This window comes from Oncorhynchus keta, unplaced genomic scaffold (genome assembly GCF_023373465.1).
Source record: "Oncorhynchus keta strain PuntledgeMale-10-30-2019 unplaced genomic scaffold, Oket_V2 Un_contig_1509_pilon_pilon, whole genome shotgun sequence".
NCBI lineage: Eukaryota > Metazoa > Chordata > Actinopteri > Salmoniformes > Salmonidae > Oncorhynchus > Oncorhynchus keta.
In genome coordinates, this window is record NW_026279127.1 from 562,501 (window position 1) to 586,612 (window position 24,112).

The window sequence follows — 24,112 nt, forward strand, 5'->3', positions numbered from 1 at the left end:
CTCTCTTTGTCTCTCCTCTCTCTCTCTCTCTCTCTCTCTCTCTCTCTCTCTCTCTGTATGTCTCTCTCCCTGTGTGTCTCTCTCTCTGTCTCTCTCTGTCTGTCTGTCTCTCTCTGTCTGTCTCTACATTTACATTTAAGTCATTTAGCAGACGCTCTTATCCAGAGCGACTTACAAATTGGTGCAAACACCTTATGACAACCAGTGGAACAGCCACTTGCATCTAAATCTTGTTGGGGGTGAGAAGGATTACTTACCCTTACTTACCCTATCCTAGGTATTCCTTGAAGAGGTGGGGTTTCAGGTGTCTCCGGAAGGTGGTGATTGACTCCGCTGTCCTGGCGTCGTGAGGGAGTTTGTTCCACCATTGGGGGCCAGAGCAGCGAACAGTTTTGACTGGGCTGAGCGGGAACTGTACTTCCTCAGTGGTAGGGAGGCGAGCAGGCCAGAGGTGGATGAACGCAGTGCCCTTGTTTGGGTGTAGGGCCTGATCAGAGCCTGGAGGTACTGAGGTGCCGTTCCTCACAGCTCCGTAGGCGAGCACCATGGTCTTGTAGCGGATGCGAGCTTCAACTGGAAGCCAGTGGAGAGAGCGGAGGAGCGGGGTGACGTGAGAGAACTTGGGAAGGTCTGAACACCAGACGGGCTGCGGCGTTCTGGATGAGTTGTAGGGTTTAATGGCACAGGCAGGGAGCCCAGCCAACAGCGAGTTGCAGTAATCAAGACGGGAGATGACAAGTGCCTGGATTAGGACCTGCGCCGCTTCCTGTGTGAGGCAGGGTCTGTACTCTGCGGATGTTGTAGAGCATGAACCTACAGGAACGGGACACCGCCTTGATGTTAGTTGAGAACGTCAGGGTGTTGTCCAGGATCACGCCAAGGTTCTTAGCGCTCTGGGAGGAGGACACAATGGAGTTGTCAACCGTGATGGCGAGATCATGGAACGGGCAGTCCTTCCCCGGGAGGAAGAGGAGCTCCGTCTTGCTGAGGTTCAGCTTGAGGTGGTGATCCGTCATCCACACTGATATGTCTGCCAGACATGCAGAGATGCGATTCGCCACCTGGTCATCAGAAGGGGGAAAGGAGAAGATTAATTGTGTGTCGTCTGCATAGCAATGATAGGAGAGACCATGTGAGGTTATGACAGAGCCAAGTGACTTGGTGTATAGCGAGAATAAGAGAGGGCCTAGAACAGAGCCCTGGGGGACACCAGTGGTGAGAGCGCGTGGTGAGGAGACAGATTCTCGCCACGCCACCTGGTAGGAGCGACCTGTCAGGTAGGACGCAATCCAAGCGTGGGCCGCGCCGGAGATGCCCAACTCGGAGAGGGTGGAGAGGAGGATCTGATGGTTCACAGTATCGAAGGCAGCCGATAGGTCTAGAAGGATGAGAGCAGAGGAGAGAGAGTTAGCTTTAGCAGTGCGGAGCGCTCCGTGATACAGAGAAGAGCAGTCTCAGTTGAATGACTAGTCTTGAAACCTGACTGATTTGGATCAAGAAGGTCATTCTGAGAGAGATAGCGGTAGAGCTGGCCAAGGACGGCACGCTCAAGAGTTTTGGAGAGAAAAGAGAGAAGGGATACTGGTCTGTAGTTGTTGACATCGGAGGGATCGAGTGTAGGTTTTTTCAGAAGGGGTGCAACTCTCGCTCTCTTGAAGACGGAGGGACGTAGCCAGCGGTCAGGGATGAGTTGATGAGCGAGGTGAGGTAAGGGAGAAGGTCTCCGGAAATGGTCTGGAGAAGAGAGGAGGGGATAGGGTCAAGCGGGCAGGTTGTTGGGCGGCCGGCCGTCACAAGACGCGAGATTTCATCTGGAGAGAGAGGGGAGAAAGAGGTCAGAGCATAGGGTAGGGCAGTGTGAGCAGAACCAGCGGTGTCGTTTGACTTATTTAACGAGGATCGGATGTCATCGACCTTCTTTTTCAAAATGGTTGACGAAGTCATCTGCAGAGAGGGGAGGAGGGGGGAGGATTCAGGAGGGAGGAGAAGGTGGCAAAGAGCTTCCTAGGGTTAGAGGCAGATGCTTGGAATTTAGAATGGTAGAAAGTGGCTTTAGCAGCAGAGACAGAGGAGGAAAATGTAGAGAGGAGGGAGTTGAAAGGATGCCAGGTCAGCAGGGAGGCGAGTTTTCCTCCATTTCCAGGCTCGGCTGCCCGGAGCCCTGTCTCTCTGTGACTCTCTCTCTGTGACTCTCTCTCTCTGTCTGTCTCTCTCTGTATGTCTGTCTCTGTGTCTCTCTCTCTCTCTGTATCTCTCTCTCTCTCTCTCTCTCTGAGAACTCTCTCTCTCTCTCTCTCTCTCTCTGTCTGTATCTCTCTCTGTATGTCTCTCTCCCTGTGTGTCTCTCTCACTCTGTGTCTCTCTCTGTCTCTCTGTCTCTCTCTCTCTCTCTGTCTGTCTGTCTGTCTGTCTGTCTGTCTGTCTTTTTATTTCACCTTTATTTAACCAGGTAGGCTAGTTGAGAACAAGTTCTCATTTGCAACTGCGACCTGGCCAAGATAAAGCATAGCAGTGTGAACAGACAACACAGAGTTACACATGGAGTAAACAATTAACAAGTCAATAACACAGTAGAAAAAAAGGGGAGTCTATATACAATGTGTGCAAAAGGCATGAGGAGGTAGGCGAATAATTACAATATTGCAGATTAACACTGGAGTGATAAATGATCAGATGGTCATGTACAGGTAGAGATATTGGTGTGCAAAAGAGCAGAAAAGTAAATAAATAAAAACAGTATGGGGATGAGGTAGGTAAAAATGGGTGGGCTATTTACCGATAGACTATGTACAGCTGCAGCGATCGGTTAGCTGCTCAGATAGCAGATGTTTGAAGTTGGTGAGGGAGATAAAAGTCTCCAACTTCAGCGATTTTTGCAATTTGTTCCAGTCACAGGCAGCAGAGAACTGGAACGAAAGGCGGCCAAAGGAGGTGTTGGCTTTAGGGATGATCAGTGAGATACACCTGCTGGAGCGCGTGCTACGGATGGGTGTTGCCATCATGACCAGTGAACTGAGATAAGGCGGAGCTTTACCTAGCATGGACTTGTAGATGACCTGGAGCCAGTGGGTCTGGCGACGAATATGTAGCGAGGGCCAGCCGACGAGAGCATACAAGTCGCAGTGGTGGGTGGTATAAGGTGCTTTAGTGACAAAATGGATGGCACTGTGATAAACTGCATCCTTTTTGTTGAGTAGAGTGTTGGAAGCAATTTTGTAGATGACATCGCCGAAGTCGAGGATCGGTTGGATAGTCAGTTTTACTAGGTAAGTTTGGCGTCGTGAGTGAAGGAGGCTTTGTTGCATTTGGTTATACTAGCGTTTAAGAGCAGTTGAGGCCACGGAAGGAGTGTTGTATGGCATTGAAGCTCGTTTGGAGGTTTGATAGCACAGTGTCCAATGACGGGCCGAAAGTATATAGAATGGTGTCGTCTGCGTAGAGGTGGATCAGGGAATCGCCCGCAGCAAGAGCAACATCATTGATATATACAGAGAAAAGAGTCGGCCCGAGAATTGAACCCTGTGGCACCCCCATAGAGACTTCCAGAGGACCGGACAGCATGCCCTCCGATTTGACACACTGAACTCTGCGAAGTAATTGGTGAACCAGGCAAGGCAGTCATCCGAAAAACCGAGGCTACTGAGTCTGCCGATAAGAATATGGTGATTGACCGAGTCGAAAGCCTTGGCAAGGTCGATGAAGACTGCTGCACAGTACTGTCTTTTATCGATGGCGGTTATGATATCGTTTAGTACCTTGAGTGTGGCTGAGGTGCACCCGTGACCGGCACGGAAACCAGATTGCACAGCGGAGAAGGTACGGTGGGATTCGAGATGGTCAGTGACCTGTTTGTTGACTTGGCTTTCAAGACCTTAGATAGGCAGGGCAGGATGGATATAGGTCTGTAACAGTTTGGGTCCAGGGTGTCTCCCCTTTGAAGAGGGGGATGACTGCGGCAGCTTTCCAATCCTTGGGGATCTCAGACGATATGAAAGAGAGGTTGAACAGGCTGGTAATAGGGGTTGCGACAATGGCGGCGGATAGGTTCAGAAAAAGAGGGTCCAGATTGTCAAGCCCGGCTGATTTATACAGGTCCAGGTTTTGGAGTTCTTTCAGAACATCTGCTATCTGGATTTGGGTAAAGGAGAACCTGGAGAGGCTTGGGCGAGTAGCTGCGGGGGGCGGAGTTGTTGGACGAGGTTGGAGTAGCCAGGCGGAAGGCATGGCCAGCCGTTGAGAAATGCTTGTTGAAGTTTTCGATAATCATGGATTTATCGGTGGTGATCGTTACCTAGCCTCAGTGCAGTGGGCAGCTGGGAGGAGGTGCTCTTGTTCTCCATGGACTTCACAGTGTCCCAGAACTGTAGTTGGAGCTACAGGATGCAAACTTCTGCCTGAAGAAGCTGGCCTTAGCTTTCCTGACTGACTGCGTGTATTGGTTCCTGACTTCCCTGAACAGTTGCATATCGCGGGGACTATTCGATGCTATTGCAGTCCGCCACAGGATGTTTTTGTGTTGGTCGAGGGCAGTCAGGTCTGGAGTGAACCAAGGGCTGTATCTGTTCTTGGTTCTGCATTTTTGAACGGAGCATGCTTATCTAAAATGATGAGGAAGTTACTTTTAAAGAATGACCAGGCATCCTCAACTGACGGGATGAGGTCAATGTCCTTCCAGGATACCCGGGCCAGGTCGATTAGAAAGGCCTGCTCACAGAAGTGTTTTAGGGAGCGTTTGACAGTGATGAGGGGTGGTTGTTTGACTGCGGCTCCGTAGAGGATACAGGCAATGAGGCAGTGATCGCTGAGATCCTGGTTGAAGACCACGGAGGTGTATTTGGAGGGCCAGTTGGTCAGGATGACGTCTATGAGGGTGCCCTTGTTTACAGATTTAGGGTTGTACCTGGTGGGTTCCTTGATGATTTGTGTGAGATTGAGGGTCTCTGTCTCTTTCTCTCGCAATTCAATTCAAGGGCTTTATTGGCATGGGAAACATATGTTATCATTGCCAAAGCAAGTGAAGTAGATAATAAGCAAAGGTGAAATAAACAATTAAAGTACTCACTCATCAATGTACCAAAATAATAAAAACATTTAAAATGTCATATTATGTTCAATAGTTAAAGTAGAAAAGGGAAAATAAATATTTATACATTTACAATTGTGTTATATAGTGTAATAAATATTATAGTTCAACCGTAGTACTGTGTTATATAGTGTAATATTACAGTTTAACCATAGTACTGTGTTATATAGTGTAATATTACAGTTTAACCATAGTACTGTGATATATAGTGTAATATTACAGTTTAACCATAGTACTGTGTTATATAGTGTAATATTACAGTTTAACCATAGTACTGTGTTATATAGTGTAATATTATAGTTCAACCGTAGTACTGTGTTATATAGTGTAATATTACAGTTTAACCATAGTACTGTGTTATATAGTGTAATATTACAGTTTAACCGTAGTATTAAATGCAGTATTCAGCAAGGAGCTCTAAGTCATGACATGAACATAAAGCAGACAGTAACATGGAGACATTCAGAGACCTCCCTCCCTCCCTCCCACCCTCCTCTTCTCTCTCTCTCTCCTACCTCCCTCCTCTTCTCTCTCGCTCTTCCTCCCTCCCTCCCTCCCTCCCTCCCTCCCTCCCTCCCTCCCTCCCTCCCTCCCCCTCCCTCCCTCCCTCCCCTCCTCTCTCGCTTCTCCCTCCCTCCCTCCCCCTCCCTCCCTCCCTGCCTCCCTCCCTCCCTCCCTCCCTCCCTCCCTCCCTCCCTCCTCTCTCGCTCTTCCTCCATCCCTCCCTTCCTTCCTCTCCTCTCTTCCAGACATCTACAAGCCAGCCGTATCTCACAGGGACCTAAACAGCAGGAATGTTCTAGTAAAGAACGATGGGACATGTGTGATCAGTGACTTTGGTCTGTCCATGAAGCTGACAGGGAACCGCCTGGTCAGGCATGGAGAGGAGGAGAACGCTGCCATCAGCGAGGTGAGTCCCTAACCTCTGACCTCTAACCCTAACCCCAGGGGGTCAGGCATGGAGAGGAGGAGAACGCTGCCATCAGTGAGGTGAGTCCCTAACCTCTGACCTCTAACCCAGAGAGGTGGAGAATGCTGCCATCAGTGAGGTTAGTCAGAAGAGGTCCCCGCGGTTCTGGAGGGTTAGTGTAGTGTTATAACACTGGTTCTGTCTCTCTCCAGGTGGGTACAGTCCGATACATGGCCCCAGAGGTTCTGGAGGGTTAGTGTAGTGTAATAACACTGGTTCTGTTTCTCTCCAGGTGGGTACAGTCCGCTACATGGCCCCAGAGGTTCTGGAAGGGGCGGTGAACCTGAGGGACTGTGAGTCGGCTCTGAAGCAGGTGGACATGTACGCCCTGGGCCTCGTCTACTGGGAGACATTCATGAGGTGTACTGACCTCTTCCCAGGTAATAACCCTGACCTCTAACCCTGGGCCCCGTCTACTGGGAGAACTTCATGAGGTGTACTGACCTCTAACCCTGGGCCTCATCTACTGGGAGACCTTCATGAGGTGTACTGACCTCTTCCCAGGTAATAACCCTGACCTCTAACCCTGAGCCTCATCTACTGGGAGACCTTCATGAGGTGTACTGACCTCTAACCCTGGGCCTCATCTACTGGGAGACCTTCATGAGGTGTACTGACCTCGAACCCTGGGCCTCATCTACTGGGAGACCTTCATGAGGTGTACTGACCTCTTCCCAGGTAATAACCCTGACCTCTAACCCTGGGCTCCGTCTACTGGGAGACCTTCATGAGGTGTACTGACCTCTTCCCAGGTAATAACCCTGACCTCTAACCCTGGGCTCCGTCTACTGGGAGACCTTCATGAGGTGTACTGACCTCTAACCCTGAGCCTCATCTATTGGGAGATCTTCATGAGGTGTACTGACCTCTAACCCTGAGCCTCGTCTACTGGGAGATCTTCATGAGGTGTACTGACCTCTAACCCTGAGCCTCGTCTACTGGGAGATCTTCATGAGGTGTACTGACCTCTAACCCTGAGCCTCGTCTACTGGGAGACCTTCATGAGGTGTACTGACCTCTAACCCTGAGCCTCGTCTACTGGGAGACCTTCATGAGGTGTACTGACCTCTAACCCTGAGCCTCGTCTACTGGGAGACCTTCATGAGGTGTACTGACCTCTAACCCTGAGCCTCGTCTACTGGGAGACCTTCATGAGGTGTACTGACCTCTTCCCAGGTAATAACCCTGACCTCTAACCCTGAGCCTCGTCTACTGGGAGACCTTCATGAGGTGTACTGACCTCTTCCCAGGTAATAACCCTGACCTCTAACCCTGAGCCTCGTCTACTGGGAGACCTTCATGAGGTGTACTGACCTCTAACCCTGAGCCTCGTCTACTGGGAGACCTTCATGAGGTGTACTGACCTCTTCCCAGGTAATAACCCTGACCTCTAACCCTGAGCCTCGTCTACTGGGAGACCTTCATGAGGTGTACTGACCTCTTCCCAGGTAATAACCCTGACCTCTAACCCTGAGCCTCGTCTACTGGGAGACCTTCATGAGGTGTACTGACCTCTAACCCTGAGCCTCGTCTACTGGGAGATCTTCATGAGGTGTACTGACCTCTTCCCAGGTAATAACCCTGACCTTTAACCCTGAGCCTCGTCTACTGGGAGACCTTCATGAGGTGTACTGACCTCTAACCCTGAGCCTCGTCTACTGGGAGATCTTCATGAGGTGTACTGACCTCTTCCCAGGTAATAACCCTGACCTTTAACCCTGGGCCTGGTCTACTGGGAGATCTTCATGAGGTGTATCAAAAAGGATCTATTATATTGACAAGATGGTCGACTGACTCCTCCTCTAACAATGGAAATACATGTCCGCAAAGGTGAAAGACCGGAACCAGGATATCAGGTGACTGTCTGTGTTGCCCAGCAACAGCCCCAAAACATCACTGCTCTAGAGGAGATCTGCATGGAGGAATGGGACAAAATACCAGCAACAGAACCAAGATATCAGGTGTGAACGTTCCAGAGAGGGCAGATACTCGTTAACCCTAATAGGCACAACTCCGATATACGGTGCCTTAAAAAAGTATTCATACCCCTTGACTTAGTCCACATTTTGTTGTTATAGCCTGAATTCAAAATTGATTAAATATATACAGTGGGGCAAAAAAGTATTCAGTCAGCCACCAATTGTGCAAGTTCTCCCACTTAAAAAGATGAGAGAGGCCTGTAATTTTCATCATAGGTACACTTCAACTATGACAGACAAAATGAGAAAAAAAATCCAGAAAATCACATTGTAGGATTTTTAATGAATTTATTTGCAAATGATGGTGAAAATAAGTATGAGTTTTTCTGGGTAAGGCTCTAAGAGTGATTACAGCTGTGAGTCTTTCTGGGTAAGGCTCTAAGAGTGAAAACAGCTGTGAGTTTTTCTGGGTAAGTCTCTAAGAGTGAAAACAGCTGCTAGTTTTTCTGGGTAAGTCTCTAAGAGTGATTACAGCTGCTAGTCTTTCTGGGTAAGTCTCTAAGAGTGATTACAGCTGTGAGTCTTTCTGGGTAAGTCTCTAAGAGTGATTACAGCTGCTAGTCTTTCTGGGTAAGTCTCTAAGAGCGATTACAGCTGTGAGTTTTTCTGGGTAAGTCTCTAAGAGTGAAAACAGCTGCTAGTTTTTCTGGGTAAGTCTCTAAGAGCGATTACAGCTGTGAGTTTTTCTGGGTAAGTCTCTAAGAGTGAAAACAGCTGCTAGTTTTTCTGGGTAAGTCTCTAAGAGCGATTACAGCTGTGAGTTTTTCTGGGTAAGTCTCTAAGAGTGAAAACAGCTGTGAGTTTTTCTGGGTAAGGCTCTAAGAGTGATTACAGCTGTGCGTTTTTCTGGGTAAGTCTCTCAGAGCGATTACAGCTGTGAGTTTTTCTGGGTAAGTCTCTCAGAGCGATTACAGCTGTGAGTTTTTCTGGGTAAGGCTCTAAGAGTGATTACAGCTGTGAGTCTCTCTGGGTAAGTCTCTAAGAGTGATTACAGCTGTGAGTCTTTCTGGGTAAGTCTCTAAGAGTGATTACAGCTGCTAGTCTTTCTGGGTAAGTCTCTAAGAGTGATTACAGCTGCTAGTCTTTCTGGGTAAGTCTCTCAGAGCGATTACAGCTGTGAGTCTTTCTGGGTAAGTCTCTAAGAGCGATTACAGCTGTGAGTCTTTCTGGGTAAATCTCTAAGAGCGATTACAGCTGTGAGTCTTTCTGGGTAAGTCTCTAAGAGTGATTACAGCTGTGAGTCTTTCTGGGTAAGTCTCTAAGAGTGATTACAGCTGCTAGTCTTTATGGGTAAGTCTCTAAGAGCGATTACAGCTGTGAGTCTTTCTGGGTAAGTCTCTAAGAGTGATTACAGCTGTGAGTCTTTCTGGGTAAGTCTCTAAGAGTGATTACAGCTGCTAGTCTTTCTGGGTAAGTCTCTAAGAGTGATTAGAGCTGCTAGTCTTTCTGGGTAAGTCTCTAAGAGCGATTACAGCTGTGAGTCTTTCTGGGTAAGTCTCTAAGAGTGATTACAGCTGCTAGTCTTTATGGGTAAGTCTCTAAGAGCGATTACAGCTGTGAGTCTTTCTGGGTAAGTCTCTAAGAGTGATTACAGCTGTGAGTCTTTCTGGGTAAGTCTCTAAGAGTGATTACAGCTGCTAGTCTTTCTGGGTAAGTCTCTAAGAGTGAAAACAGCTGCTAGTTTTTCTGGGTAAGTCTCTAAGAGCGATTACAGCTGTGAGTTTTTCTGGGTAAGTCTCTAAGAGTGAAAACAGCTGTGAGTTTTTCTGGGTAAGGCTCTAAGAGTGATTACAGCTGTGCGTTTTTCTGGGTAAGTCTCTCAGAGCGATTACAGCTGTGAGTTTTTCTGGGTAAGTCTCTAAGAGCGATTACAGCTGTGAGTTTTTCTGGGTAAGTCTCTAAGAGTGATTACAGCTGTGAGTCTTTCTGAGTAAGTCTCTCAGAGCGATTACAGCTGTGAGTCTTTCTGGGTAAGTCTCTCAGAGCGATTACAGCTGTGAGTTTTTCTGGGTAAGTCTCTAAGAGTGATTAGAGCTGCTAGTCTTTCTGGGTAAGTCTCTAAGAGTGATTAGAGCTGCTAGTCTTTCTGGGTAAGTCTCTAAGAGTGATTACAGCTGCTAGTCTTTCTGGGTAAGTCTCTAAGAGTGATTACAGCTGCTAGTCTTTCTGGGTAAGTCTCTAAGAGTGATTAGAGCTGCTAGTCTTTCTGGGTAAGTCTCTAAGAGCGATTACAGCTGCTAGTCTTTCTGGGTAAGTCTCTAAGAGTGATTACAGCTGCTAGTCTTTCTGGGTAAGTCTCTAAGAGTGATTAGAGCTGCTAGTCTTTCTGGGTAAGTCTCTAAGAGCGATTACAGCTGCTAGTCTTTCTGGGTAAGTCTCTAAGAGTGATTACAGCTGCTAGTCTTTCTGGGTAAGTCTCTAAGAGTGATTACAGCTGCTAGTCTTTCTGGGTAAGTCTCTAAGAGTGATTAGAGCTGCTAGTCTTTCTGGGTAAGTCTCTAAGAGCGATTACAGCTGCTAGTCTTTCTGGGTAAGTCTCTAAGAGTGATTACAGCTGCTAGTCTTTCTGGGTAAGTCTCTAAGAGTGATTAGAGCTGCTAGTCTTTCTGGGTAAGGCTCTAAGAGTGATTAGAGCTGCTAGTCTTTCCGGGTAAGTCTCTAAGAGTGATTAGAGCTGCTAGTCTTTCTGGGTAAGGCTCTAAGAGCTTTACACACCTGGATTGGGCACCATTTGCCCTTTTATTCTTTTCAGAAATCTTCAAGCTCTGTTAAACTGGTTGTTGAGTGTTGCTAGACGGTAATGAGAGATGGTAATGATGATATTGTGTCCTCCAGGAGAGATGGTAATGATGATATTGTGTCCTCCAGGAGAGATGGTAATGATGATATTGTGTCCTCCAGGAGAGATGGTAATGATGATATTGTGTCCTCCAGGAGAGATGGTAATGATGATATTGTGTCCTCCAGGAGAGATGGTAATGATGATATTGTGTCCTCCAGGAGAGATGGTAATGATGTTATTGTGTCCTCCAGGAGAGATGGTAATGATGATATTGTGTCCTCCAGGAGAGATGGTAATGATGATATTGTGTCCTCCAGGAGAGATGGTAATGATGATATTGTGTCCTCCAGGAGAGATGGTAATGATGATATTGTGTCCTCCAGGAGAGATGGTAATGATGATATTGTGTCCTCCAGGAGAGATGGTAATGATGATATTGTGTCCTCCAGGAGAGATGGTAATGATGACATTGTGTTCTCCAGGTGAGGCGGTGCCCGACTACCAGATGGCGTTCCAGGCCGAGGCAGGGAACCACCCCTCCTTTGAGGACATGCAGGTCCTGGTCTCCAGAGAGAAAGAGAGACCCAAGTTCCCTGAGGCCTGGAAGGAGAACAGCCTGGTGAGCCTGAGTACTATTGTCCTGCCCTTACATGTGTGTTTGGTCTCGCTCCTAACCTCGCTCCGAGCCTCGCTCCGAGCCTCTCTCCTAACCTCACTCCTAACCTCGCTCCGAGCCTCGCTACGAGCCTCTCTCCTAACCTCTCTCCTAGCCTCTCTCCTAACCTCACTCCTAACCTCGCTCCGAGCCTCGCTACGAGCCTCTCTCCTAACCTTTCTCCTAACCTCTCTCCTAACCTCACTCCTAACCTCACTCCTAACCTCTCTCCTAACCTCTCTCCTAACCTCTCTCCTAGCCTTGCTCCTAACCTCTCTCCTAACCTCTCTCCTAACCTCTCTCCTAACCTCACTCCTAACCTCTCTCCTAACCTCTTTCCTAACCTCGCTCCTAACCTCGCTATGAGCCTCTCTCCTAACCTCTCTCCTAACCTCGCTCCTAACCTCTCTCCTAACCTCTCTCCTAACCTCTCTCCTAACCTCTCTCCTAACCTCTCTCCTAACCTCGCTCCGAGCCTCGCTCTGAGCCTCGCTCCTAACCTCGCTCTGAGCCTCGCTACGAGCCTCGCCACGAGCCTCTCTCCTAACCTCGCTCCGAGCCTCGCTACCTAACCCCGCTCCGAGCCTCGCTCCTAACCTCGCTCCTAACCTCGCTCCTAGCCTCGCTACGAGCCTCGCTCCTAACCTCGCTACGAGCCTCGCTCCTAACCTCGCTCCGAGCCTCGCTCCGAGCCCCGCTCCGAGCCTCGCTACGAGCCTCTCTCCTAACCTCTCTCCTAGCCTCTCTCCTAACCTCACTCCTAACCTCGCTCCGAGCCTCGCTACGAGCCTCTCTCCTAACCTTTCTCCTAACCTCTCTCCTAACCTCACTCCTAACCTCACTCCTAACCTCTCTCCTAACCTCTCTCCTAACCTCTCTCCTAGCCTTGCTCCTAACCTCTCTCCTAACCTCTCTCCTAACCTCTCTCCTAACCTCACTCCTAACCTCTCTCCTAACCTCTCTCCTAACCTCTCTCCTAACCTCTCTCCTCTCTCCTAACCTCACTCCTAACCTCTCTCCTAACCTCTCTCCTAACCTCTCTCCTAACCTCACTCCTAACCTCTCTCCTAACCTCTTTCCTAACCTCGCTCCTAACCTCGCTATGAGCCTCTCTCCTAACCTCTCTCCTAACCTCGCTCCTAACCTCTCTCCTAACCTCTCTCCTAACCTCTCTCCTAACCTCTCTCCTAACCTCTCTCCTAACCTCGCTCCGAGCCTCGCTCTGAGCCTCGCTCCTAACCTCGCTCTGAGCCTCGCTACGAGCCTCGCCACGAGCCTCTCTCCTAACCTCGCTCCGAGCCTCGCTACCTAACCCCGCTCCGAGCCTCGCTCCTAACCTCGCTCCTAACCTCGCTCCTAGCCTCGCTACGAGCCTCGCTCCTAACCTCGCTACGAGCCTCGCTCCTAACCTCGCTCCGAGCCTCGCTCCGAGCCCCGCTCCGAGCCTCGCTACGAGCCTCTCTCCTAACCTCACTCCTAACCTCACTCCTAACCTCACTCCTAACCTCTCTCCTAACCTCTCTCCTAACCTCACTCCTAACCTCTCTCCTAACCTCTCTCCTAACCTCTTTCCTAACCTCGCTCCTAACCTCGCTACGAGCCTCTCTCCTAACCTCGCTCCTAACCTCTCTCCTAACCTCTCTCCTAACCTCGCTCCTAACCTCGCTCCTAACCTCGCTCCTAACCTCTCTCCTAACCTCTCTCCTCGCCCTCTCTCCTAAACTCTCTCCTAACCTCTCTCCTAACCTCACTCCTAACCTCTCTCCTAACCTCTCTCCTAACCTCTTTCCTAACCTCGCTCCTAACCTCGCTACGAGCCTCTCTCCTAACCTCGCTACGAGCCTCTCTCCTAACCTCGCTCCTAACCTCTCTCCTAACCTCTCTCCTAACCTCGCTCCTAACCTCGCTCCTAACCTCGCTCCTAACCTCTCTCCTAACCTCTCTCCTCGCCTCTCTCCTAAACTCTCTCCTAACCTCTCTCCTAACCTCTCTCCTAGCCTCGCTCCTAACCTCTCTCCTAACCTCTCTCCTAACCTCGCTCCTAACCTCGCTCCTAACCTCTCTCCTAACCTCTCTCCTAGCCTCGCTCCTAACCTCTCTCCTAACCTCTCTCCTAACCTCTCTCCTAACCTCTCTCCGAACCTCTCTCTTAACCTCTCTCCTAACCTCACTCCTAACCTCTCTCCTAACCTCACTCCTAACCTCGCTCCTAACCTCGCTCCGAGCCTCGCTCCTAACCTCGCTCCGAGCCTCGCTTACGAGCCTCTCTCCTAACCTCGCTCCGAGCCTCGCTACGAGCCTCGCTCCTAACCTCGCTCCGAGCCTCGCTCCTAACCTCGCTCCGAGCCTCGCTACGAGCCTCTCTCCTAACCTCGCTCCTAACCTCGCTCCTAACCTCGCTCCTAGCCTCGCTCCTAACCTCGCTCCTAACCTCGCTCCTAGCCTCGCTCCGAGCCTCGCTCCTAGCCTCGCTCCGAGCCTCGCTACGAGCCTCGCTCCGAGCCTCGCTACGAGCCTCGCTCCTAACCTCTCTCCTAACCTCTCTCCTAACCTCTCTCCTAACCTCGCTCCTAATCTCTCTCCTAACCTCTCTCCTAACCTCGCTCCTAACCTCTCTCCTAACCTCTCTCCTAACCTCGCTACGAGCCTCGCTCCTAACCTCGCTCCGAGCCTCGCTCCTAACCTCGCTCCGAGCCTCGCTCCTAACCTCGCTCCGAGCCTCGCTACGAGCTTCTCTCCTAACCTCGCTCCTAGCCTCGCTCCGAGCCTCGCTACGAGCCTCGCTCCTAACCTCGCTCCCAACCTCGCTCCGAGCCTCGCTCCTAACCTCGCTCCGAGCCTCGCTACGAGCCTCGCTCCTAACCTCGCTCCTAACCTCGCTCCTAGCCTCGCTCCTAACCTCGCTCCTAACCTCGCTCCGAGCCTCGCTCCTAGCCTCGCTACGAGCCTCGCTACGAGCCTCTCTCCTAACCTCGCTCCTAACCTCGCTCCTAACCTCTCTCCTAACCTCTCTCCTAACCTCTCTCCTAACCTCTCTCCTAACCTCTCTCCTAACCTCTCTCCTAGCCTCTCTCCTAACCTCTCTCCTAATCTCTCTCCTAACCTCTCTCCTAACCTCTCTCCTAACCTCTCTCCTAACCTCTCTCCTAACCTCTCTCCTAAACTCTCTCCTAACCTCGCTCCTCTCCCTCACTGAACTCATCAGAAAGGGGAAGCTGAAGGTGAAACCTAATGCTGATCTTCCACCATTCTGGTCTCACCTGGCAAGACCCCTGTAAGGGAAGGAGAGCATTGAGATGTAGAGTAATTGAGAATAGAATTGAGATGTGTGACTACGGTCCTCCCCCCCAGGCGGTACGTTCCCTAAAGGAGACCATGGAGGACTGTTGGGACCAGGATGCTGAGGCCAGGCTGACCGCTCAATGTTCAGAGGAGCGCATGGCTGAACTACTGCTGATCTGGGACAGGACCAAGTCTGTCAGCCCCACGGTTAACCCTATGACCACCACACTGCAGAACGAGAGGTGAACACACACACACACACACACACACAGGACCAAGTCTGTCAGTCCTACAGTTAACCCCATGAGCACCGTACTGCAGAACGAAAGGTGTGTCGCAGCATGTAGGGCCTTACTGTATAATCACATCTCTCAGCTAGTTGTCTCTACTCAGCATGTAGGGCCTTACTGTATAATCACATCTCTCAGCTAGTTGTCTCTACTCAGCATGTTGGCCTTACTGTATAATCACATCTCTCAGCTAGTTGTCTCTACTCAGCATGTAGGGCCTTACTGTATAATCACATCTCTCAGCTAGTTGTCTCTACTCAGCATGTAGGCCTTACTGTATAATCACATCTCTCAGCTAGTTGTCTCTACTCAGCATGTAGGCCTTACTGTATAATCACATCTCATATAATCACATCTCTCAGCTAGTTGTCTCTACTCAGCATGTTGGCCTTACTGTATAATCACATCTCTCAGCTAGTTGTCTCTACTCAGCATGTAGGGCCTTACTGTATAATCACATCTCTCAGCTAGTTGTCTCTACTCAGCATGTTGGCCTTACTGTATAATCACATCTCATATAATCACATCTCTCAGCTAGTTGTCTCTACTCAGCATGTAGGGCCTTACTGTATAATCACATCTCTCAGCTAGTTGTCTCTACTCAGCATGTAGGCCTTACTGTATAATCACATCTCTCAGCTAGTTAAAGGGATAGGTCAGGTTTTTGGGATATGCCCTTTATCTTCATACTGGACCCAGAGACATAAAACGGGTTCAAAACTTTGATTTGATTTGATCTGACTCTGGGGAAGCAGATAAAGAAAGTGCTTTATTTCCAGAATCCCGGACTATCCCTTTAATACACATCAACATAAAGCTGCTTTGACTGTTCAACCTCCTTCCATCTGCCTCAGGAACCTGTCCCACAGCCGCAGGGGTCCTAAAGTCAGCCCCTACCCCGACTACTCCTCGTCCTCCTACATCGAGGACCACAGGGTGAAGAACCTCCCCGGTGGAGACACCTCTATGGCGTGGACCTCCTCCATCGGCATCCTAGGGGGAACCAACAGTGCCCCCGCTGGAGAAGAACCGGAACTCCATCAACGCGGAGCGTCAGCAGGCGCAGGCCCGTCTTCTGCCCAGCCCGGAGAGCGCCAGCGTCTCCTCCACCTGCCCAGCCCGGAGAGCGCCAGCGTCTCCTCCACCACAGGGTTCACTCCCAACACCATCATGACCTCCATCTCTGAGTCAGGACACGTCTCCTCCAGCACACTAGGTAATATTATTACTAGATTATATTACTATTTTTTTTTATATATTATATTGTTAATTATGTACTGGAATTAGTGTTTCACATTTCAGTCCATTTGGCTGCCGATTAACCGACTCTCATTACTGGTCACGTTTTTTTCCCAAATGGTAAAATGGCCGAAAGAAAACACAATGCATGAATACAAGGAACAGATGTTTTTCATTAAGAGTTTAGTGGACAATACCTGTCATCTTCCTGTCAAAAGGCTATAACCTATTATTCAACATGGAACTCCTGAAGCTGCTAATAAAACCTTTCACACATCTGGAGGGAAAACACAGTTCAAACAGAGATGATAACACAGTTCTATATGATACAGAGATGATAACACAGTTATATATGATACAGAGATGATAACACAGTTCTATATGATACAGAGATGATAACACAGTTCTATATGATACAGAGATGATAACACAGTTCTATATGATACAGAGATGATAACACAGTTCTATATGATACAGAGATGATAACACAGTTCTATATGATACAGAGATGATAACACAGTTCACATGATGCTAGCAGTTCTATGTGATACAGAGATGATAACACAGTTCACATGATGCTAGCAGTTCTATATGATACAGAGATGATAACACAGTTCACATGATGCTAGCAGTTCTATGTGTTACAGAGATGATAACACAGTTCACATGATGCTAGCAGTTCTATATGATACAGAGATGATAACACAGTTCACATGATGCTAGCACTTCTATATGATACAGAGATGATAACACAGTTCACATGATGCTAGCAGGTCTATGTGTTACAGAGATGATAACACAGTTCACATGATGCTAGCAGTTCTATATGTTACAGAGATGATAACACAGTTCACATGATGCTAGCAGTTCTATATGATACAGAGATGATAACACAGTTCACATGATGCTAGCACTTCTATATGTTACAGAGATGATAACACAGTTCACATGATGCTAGCAGTTCTATATGATACAGAGATGATAACACAGTTCACATGATGCTAGCAGTTCTATATGTTACAGAGATGATAACACAGTTCTATATGATACAGAGATGATAACACAGTTCACATGATGCTAGCAGTTCTATATGATACAGAGATGATAACACAGTTCTATATGATACAGAGATGATAACACAGTTCACATGATGCTAGCAGTTCTATATGATACAGAGATGATAACACAGTTCACATGATGCTAGCAGTTCTATGTGTTACAGAGATGATAACACAGTTCACATGATGCTAGCAGTTCTATATGATACAGAGATGATAACACAGTTCACATGATGCTAGCAGTTCTATATGATACAGAGATGATAACACAGTTCACATGATGCTAGCACTTCTATATGATACAGAGATGATAACACAGTTCACATGATGCTAGCAGTTCTATATGATACAGAGATGATAACACAGTTCACATGATGCTAGCACTTCTATATGTTACAGAGATGATAACACAGTTCACATGATGCTAGCACTTCTATATGATACAGAGATGATAACACAGTTCACATGATGCTAGCAGTTCTATATGTTACAGAGATGATAACACAGTTCACATGATGCTAGCACTTCTATATGATACAGAGATGATAACACAGTTCACATGATGCTAGCAGTTCTATATGATACAGAGATGATAACACAGTTCACATGATGCTAGCACTTCTATATGTTACAGAGATGATAACACAGTTCACATGATGCTAGCAGTTCTATATGTTACAGAGATGATAACACAGTTCACATGATGCTAGCACTTCTATATGATACAGAGATGATAACACAGTTCACATGATGCTAGCAGTTCTATATGATACAGAGATGATAACACAGTTCACATGATGCTAGCAGTTCTATATGTTACAGAGATGATAACACAGTTCACATGATGCTAGCAGTTCTATATGTTACAGAGATGATAACACAGTTCACATGATGCTAGCACTTCTATATGATACAGAGATGATAACACAGTTCACATGATGCTAGCACTTCTATATGATACAGAGATGATAACACAGTTCACATGATGCTAGCAGTTCTATATGTTACAGAGATGATAACACAGTTCACATGATGCTAGCACTTCTATATGATACAGAGATGATAACACAGTTCACATGATGCTAGCAGTTCTATATGATACAGAGATGATAACACAGTTCACATGATGCTAGCAGTTCTATGTGTTACAGAGATGATAACACAGTTCACATGATGCTAGCACTTCTATATGATACAGAGATGATAACACAGTTCACATGATGCTAGCAGTTCTATATGATACAGAGATGATAACACAGTTCACATGATGCTAGCAGTTCTATATGATACAGAGATGATAACACAGTTCACATGATGCTAGCAGTTCTATATGATACAGAGATGATAACACAGTTCACATGATGCTAGCAGTTCTATATGATACAGAGATGATAACACAGTTCACATGATGCTAGCACTTCTATATGATACAGAGATGATAACACAGTTCACATGATGCTAGCACTTCTATATGATACAGAGATGATAACACAGTTCACATGATGCTAGCAGTTCTATATGATACAGAGATGATAACACAGTTCACATGATGCTAGCAGTTCTATGTGTTACAGAGATGATAACACAGTTCACATGATGCTAGCACTTCTATATGATACAGAGATGATAACACAGTTCACATGATGCTAGCAGTTCTATATGTTACAGAGATGATAACACAGTTCACATGATGCTAGCACTTCTATATGATACAGAGATGATAACACAGTTCACATGATGCTAGCAGTTCTATATGATACAGAGATGATAACACAGTTCACATGATGCTAGCACTTCTATATGTTACAGAGATGATAACACAGTTCACATGATGCTAGCAGTTCTATATGTTACAGAGATGATAACACAGTTCACATGATGCTAGCACTTCTATATGATACAGAGATGATAACACAGTTCACATGATGCTAGCAGTTCTATATGATACAGAGATGATAACACAGTTCACATGATGCTAGCACTTCTATATGATACAGCGATGATAACACAGTTCACATGATGCTAGCACTTCTATATGATACAGAGATGATAACACAGTTCACATGATGCTAGCAGTTCTATATGATACAGAGATGATAACACAGTTCACATGATGCTAGCACTTCTATATGATACAGAGATGATAACACAGTTCACATGATGCTAGCACTTCTATATGATACAGAGATGATAACACAGTTCACATGATGCTAGCAGTTCTATATGATACAGAGATGATAACACAGTTCACATGATGCTAGCAGTTCTATGTGTTACAGAGATGATAACACAGTTCACATGATGCTAGCACTTCTATATGATACAGAGATGATAACACAGTTCACATGATGCTAGCAGTTCTATATGTTACAGAGATGATAACACAGTTCACATGATGCTAGCACTTCTATATGATACAGAGATGATAACACAGTTCACATGATGCTAGCAGTTCTATATGATACAGAGATGATAACACAGTTCACATGATGCTAGCACTTCTATATGTTACAGAGATGATAACACAGTTCACATGATGCTAGCAGTTCTATATGTTACAGAGATGATAACACAGTTCACATGATGCTAGCACTTCTATATGATACAGAGATGATAACACAGTTCACATGATGCTAGCAGTTCTATATGATACAGAGATGATAACACAGTTCACATGATGCTAGCAGTTCTATATGTTACAGAGATGATAACACAGTTCACATGATGCTAGCAGTTCTATATGTTACAGAGATGATAACACAGTTCACATGATGCTAGCACTTCTATATGATACAGAGATGATAACACAGTTCACATGATGCTAGCACTTCTATATGATACAGAGATGATAACACAGTTCACATGATGCTAGCAGTTCTATGTGTTACAGAGATGATAACACAGTTCACATGATGCTAGCACTTCTATATGATACAGAGATGATAACACAGTTCACATGATGCTAGCAGTTCTATATGATACAGAGATGATAACACAGTTCACATGATGCTAGCAGTTCTATGTGTTACAGAGATGATAACACAGTTCACATGATGCTAGCACTTCTATGTGTTACAGAGATGATAACACAGTTCTATATGATACAGAGATGATAACACAGTTCACATGATGCTAGCAGTTCTATATGATACAGAGATGATAACATAGTTCACATGATGCTAGCACTTCTATGTGTTACAGAGATGATAACACAGTTCTATATGATACAGAGATGATAACACAGTTCACATGATGCTAGCAGTTCTATGTGTTACAGAGATGATAACACAGTTCACATGATGCTAGCACTTCTATATGATACAGAGATGATAACACAGTTCACATGATGCTAGCAGTTCTATATGATACAGAGATGATAACACAGTTCACATGATGCTAGCAGTTCTATGTGTTACAGAGATGATAACACAGTTCACATGATGCTAGCAGTTCTATATGATACAGAGATGATAACACAGTTCACATGATGCTAGCAGTTCTATATGATACAGAGATGATAACACAGTTCACATGATGCTAGCAGTTCTATATGATACAGAGATGATAACACAGTTCACATGATGCTAGCAGTTCTATGTGTTACAGAGATGATAACACAGTTCACATGATGCTAGCAGTTCTATGTGTTACAGAGATGATAACACAGTTCACATGATGCTAGCACTTCTATGTGTTACAGAGATGATAACACAGTTCTATATGATACAGAGATGATAACACAGTTCACATGATGCTAGCAGTTCTATGTGTTACAGAGATGATAACACAGTTCACATGATGCTAGCACTTCTATATGATACAGAGATGATAACACAGTTCACATGATGCTAGCAGTTCTATATGATACAGAGATGATAACACAGTTCACATGATGCTAGCACTTCTATATGATACAGAGATGATAACACAGTTCACATGATGCTCGCAGTTCTATATGATACAGAGATGATAACACAGTTCACATGATGCTAGCAGTTCTATGTGTTACAGAGATGATAACACAGTTCACATGATGCTAGCACTTCTATATGATACAGAGATGATAACACAGTTCACATGATGCTAGCAGTTCTATATGATACAGAGATGATAACACAGTTCACATGATGCTAGCAGTTCTATGTGTTACAGAGATGATAACACAGTTCACATGATGCTAGCACTTCTATATGATACAGAGATGATAACACAGTTCACATGATGCTAGCAGTTCTATATGATACAGAGATGATAACACAGTTCACATGATGCTAGCAGTTCTATATGATACAGAGATGATAACACAGTTCACATGATGCTAGCAGTTCTATGTGTTACAGAGATGATAACACAGTTCACATGATGCTAGCAGTTCTATATGATACAGAGATGATAACATAGTTCACATGATGCTAGCAGTTCTATGTGTTACAGAGATGATAACACAGTTCACATGATGCTAGCAGTTCTATATGATACAGAGATGATAACATAGTTCACATGATGCTAGCACTTCTATGTGTTACAGAGATGATAACACAGTTCTATATGATACAGAGATGATAACACAGTTCACATGATGCTAGCAGTTCTATGTGTTACAGAGATGATAACACAGTTCACATGATGCTAGCACTTCTATATGATACAGAGATGATAACACAGTTCACATGATGCTAGCAGTTCTATATGATACAGAGATGATAACACAGTTCACATGATGCTAGCAGTTCTATGTGTTACAGAGATGATAACACAGTTCACATGATGCTAGCACTTCTATATGATACAGAGATGATAACACAGTTCACATGATGCTAGCAGTTCTATATGATACAGAGATGATAACACAGTTCACATGATGCTAGCAGTTCTATGTGTTACAGAGATGATAACACAGTTCACATGATGCTAGCAGTTCTATATGATACAGAGATGATAACATAGTTCACATGATGCTAGCAGTTCTATGTTTTACAGAGATGATAACACAGTTCACATGATGCTAGCAGTTCTATGTGTTACAGAGATGATAACACAGTTCACATGATGCTAGCAGTTCTATGTGTTACAGAGATGATAACACAGTTCACATGATGCTAGCAGTTCTATATGATACAGAGATGATAACATAGTTCACATGATGCTAGCAGTTCTATATGATACAGAGATGATAACATAGTTCACATGATGCTAGCAGTTCTATATGATACAGAGATGATAACACAGCTCACATGATGCTCGCACTTCTATATGATACAGAGATGATAACACAGTTCACATGATGCTCGCACTTCTATATGATACAGAGATGATAACACAGTTCTATATGATACAGAGATGATAACACAGTTCACATGATGCTAGCAGTTCTATGTGTTACAGAGATGATAACACAGTTCACATGATGCTAGCAGTTCTATATGATACAGAGATGATAACACAGTTCACATGATGGTAGCAGTTCTATATGATACAGAGATGATAACACAGTTCACATGATGCTAGCAGTTCTATATGATACAGAGATGATAACACAGTTCACATGATGCTAGCACTTCTATATGATACAGAGATGATAACACAGTTCACATGATGCTAGCAGTTCTATGTGTTACAGAGATGATAACACAGTTCACATGATGCTAGCAGTTCTATATGATACAGAGATGATAACACAGTTCACATGATGCTAGCAGTTCTATGTGTTACAGAGATGATAACACAGCTCACATGATGCTCGCACTTCTATATGATACAGAGATGATAACACAGTTCACATGATGCTAGCAGTTCTATGTGTTACAGAGATGATAACACAGTTCTATATGATACAGAGATGATAACACAGTTCTATATGATACAGAGATGATAACACAGTTCACATGATGCTAGCAGTTCTATGTGTTACAGAGATGATAACACAGTTCACATGATGCTAGCACTTCTATATGATACAGAGATGATAACACAGTTCACATGATGCTAGCAGTTCTATGTGTTACAGAGATGATAACACAGTTCACATGATGCTAGCACTTCTATATGATACAGAGATGATAACACAGTTCACATGATGCTAGCAGTTCTATATGATACAGAGATGATAACACAGTTCACATGATGCTAGCACTTCTATGTGTTACAGAGATGATAACACAGTTCACATGATGCTAGCAGTTCTATATGATACAGAGATGATAACACAGTTCACATGATGCTAGCACTTCTATATGTTACAGAGATGATAACACAGTTCACATGATGCTAGCAGTTCTATATGATACAGAGATGATAACACAGTTCACATGATGCTAGCACTTCTATATGATACAGAGATGATAACATAGTTCACATGATGCTAGCAGTTCTATGTGTTACAGAGATGATAACACAGTTCACATGATGCTAGCAGTTCTATATGATACAGAGATGATAACACAGTTCACATGATGCTAGCAGTTCTATATGATACAGAGATGATAACACAGTTCACATGATGCTCGCAGTTCTATATGATACAGAGATGATAACACAGTTCACATGATGCTAGCAGTTCTATGTGTTACAGAGATGATAACACAGTTCACATGATGCTAGCAGTTCTATATGATACAGAGATGATAACACAGTTCACATGATGCTAGCAGTTCTATATGATACAGAGATGATAACACAGTTCACATGATGCTAGCAGTTCTATGTGTTACAGAGATGATAACACAGTTCACATGATGCTAGCAGTTCTATATGATACAGAGATGATAACACAGT

The 24,112-nt window shown here is 45.5% G+C and overlaps 1 pseudogene; it reads left to right on the forward strand.

Annotated features, from left to right (window-relative positions):
• The window catches only part of LOC118382229 (bone morphogenetic protein receptor type-2-like), a 130,743-nt pseudogene that overhangs the window by 79,890 nt on the left and 26,741 nt on the right, over positions 1–24,112 (forward strand).